The sequence below is a fragment of the Nannospalax galili genome, unplaced genomic scaffold, assembly GCF_000622305.1.
Source record: "Nannospalax galili isolate Female #2095 unplaced genomic scaffold, S.galili_v1.0 scaffold1255, whole genome shotgun sequence".
Classification (NCBI taxonomy): domain Eukaryota; kingdom Metazoa; phylum Chordata; class Mammalia; order Rodentia; family Spalacidae; genus Nannospalax; species Nannospalax galili.
The window spans coordinates 817381-820085 of NW_008336359.1; the positions used below are offsets into that span (position 1 = coordinate 817381).

General features: G+C 43.3%; 1 pseudogene; it reads left to right on the top strand.

The window, feature by feature from the left end:
* Window positions 1–2243, top strand: part of LOC103732548 — a 37811-nt pseudogene extending 35568 nt beyond the window's left edge.
* Window positions 2244–2705: the final 462 nt, after the last annotated feature.

Here is a 2705-nt window from a genome sequence, read left to right on the forward strand (position 1 = left end):
AATATCATTAGTAAGTAGGGCAATGCAAATTAAAACCACCCTAAGGTATCACCTTACCCCAATCAGACTGGTTAGGATCAAGAGAACAAATGATACCAAATGCTGACAAAGGGGAACGCTCATTTACTACTGGTGGAATTGCAAACTTATGCAGCCTCTATGGAAACCAGTGTGGAGAACTCTTAAAAAACTAAAAATGAACCTACCATATGACCCAGTTATACCACTCTTTGGCATACACCCAAAAGACTCATCCTATTGTAGAGACACTTGTACATCCATGTTTGTTGCTGCTCTTTTCACAATAGCTAAGAGATGGAAACAACCTAAGTGTCCCTCAGCTGACGAGTGGTTAATAAAAATGTGGTATATTTACACAATGGAGTTCTATAAAAGAAAGAAACACAGACTCAGAAAAACAAACGACGTATGTTCTCCCTCATATGTGATTCCTAGCACCAAATCCTTTTAAATTCCAGGTCCTTTTAATAAGAAGATGCTATACAGCAGTCCTTTCTGCATGAAATAACTACCATCATCACGACTTTGGCTGAGCCTGATCGCTGACGTTGTGCTCATTCATTAAAGGAGTGCCAAGCAGGGTCACTTGTCCCTCACCTGTGTATCCAGCCACTCTTCCCAGTCAACTAGTCCAGCCTTGGAAGACAAAAGAAAAATGAGGAAGAACCCAATAAAGGGATACTGTTGGAAGCCCTTGTCAAGAAACTCCAATGGACCTTCATCCCATCTAGATTTTATGTGGGATCTGGGGATCTGAATTCCAGTTCTCATTCTTGTGCTGCAAGCACTTTACCCACTGAGCGCCCAAGGACCCAATCCATCACCTTGAGGAGGGAAAGCATCCAGCCTCAGTCTTACAGCAAAGGTCAACTCCATTGCAGAACATGGGGAAGGGGTGTGAGAAATAGAAATACAAGGGCAGATTACTAAGAAAAACAGAAAGAGAGAAGACTAGAGAGAAATGGGATTCCTGACTATTCAACTCCGTGAAGCAAAAAAAATCAAGACAACAAAACCCATTGCATTTGGCATATGGTGAAGAGCAGGTTTAGGAACTGTGTTATCAGTTTTGGAATTCCAAAAATGTGTTTAAGAAACATTTTAAGATTTTATTTTTTTTTATTTTATGTGTATGAATGTTTTGCCTGCATGTATGTAAGTGCATCCAATGCCCACAGAAGCCAGAAGAGTGCATCTGATTCCCGGGAACTGGAGTTACAGATGGTTGCTGGCCACCATGTGGGTTCTGGGAACTGAATCAAGCCCTCTGCAAGAGCAGCAGTGCTCTTTACTGCTGAGCCATCTCTCCAGCCCCTGGAATTCCAAATTTGTCACCTTGTTAGTTGTCTAATGCTTAGTAGCTGAGTAACCTCAGCTAAATCACTTAATCTCTCTGTGCCTCAGTTTCCTCATCAATAAAACAGAAATAAAAAAAATAGCACCTGCTAAGAAGCCCTGTGCATGCTGTTGAGCCTAGTCTTATTTTTTTATTTATTTATTTTTTTGGTCTTTTTGAGACAGGGTCTCCCTATAGCCCCAGCTGTCCTGGAACTCACTATGTAAACCAGGCTGGCCTTGAACTCACAGAAATCCACCTGCCTCTGCCTCTCCAGTGCTGGGATTAAAGGCTTGTACCACCACACCTGGCTAGCCTAGTCTTTTAACAAGAGACTGTGAGGGAGGTGATGGGTTTGAGGGCTGGTGCGGCAGTCAGTGCGATGCGAAAACCAAGGGAAAGACTTGAGGCAGAAGTTCAGTTACAATATCAACTGAAAGAGTCTAAACCAGAATGCTGATCTGAGGCAGCATCCTGGATCGAAGGATCCCACATCCGACATGCCTGGAGCCGCACCAAATCTGTGAGACAGAGCCTGGCAGAGATGCGATTGGCTGTGGACCCCAACAAGGCAGTTCCTCTTTGTAAAAGAAAGGCAAAGGCCATGGAGGTAGACATAGAGGAGAGACCTAAAAGCTTGTATAGAAGCCCTATGCTAAATGACCTGGAGGCCGAAGCCAGCTCCTCAGAGAAGAAAGGAAATCCCTTGACTGAGACCTCACTGACTATGATCATTACATGGAGAATCATGGAGAAGTGTATAAGGTCATGCCTGGCCCAGGATGTGAAGAACTATTATCAAGATATCCCAAAACAGATTCGGAAGATCAACATCTATAAACATTTTTACCCAGTGGAGTGACAAGCCTTCTCTGGTTCTTTCTAGAATTGAGTGATTGGTGTACACCTGTCCAGACTTAGGCCTCCAGAACCAAAGAAGCCAAAGTCAGGGTTTAAGACAAGGAGTATACAGTTTCAGGTGATGCTGGCAAAATCCCATGGAATCAGGTTTTACATACACACACACACACACACACACACACACACACACACACACACACACCCTCCCCTCTAGAGAAAGAATTCTTTCTTCTAGAAGCCATGATTTATATTTTCCCGGAGGCTCACAAAAAAAGCCAGGGTTTGCTGCTCTGTTTTTAGAGTTGATGCTTTATTTGAATGAAATCTGTACAAGATAGAAGTGAGAAATTTTTTAATAGCACCTGCTAGAAGCTGAGGAGATAGATGGGTCAAGGGCTAAAGCACTTGCCCCACAAGTATGAGGACCAGAAATCAGATACCCAGCATCCATGTAAAATGAGTGCTGTAGCAGCCTGCACTTGGAAGT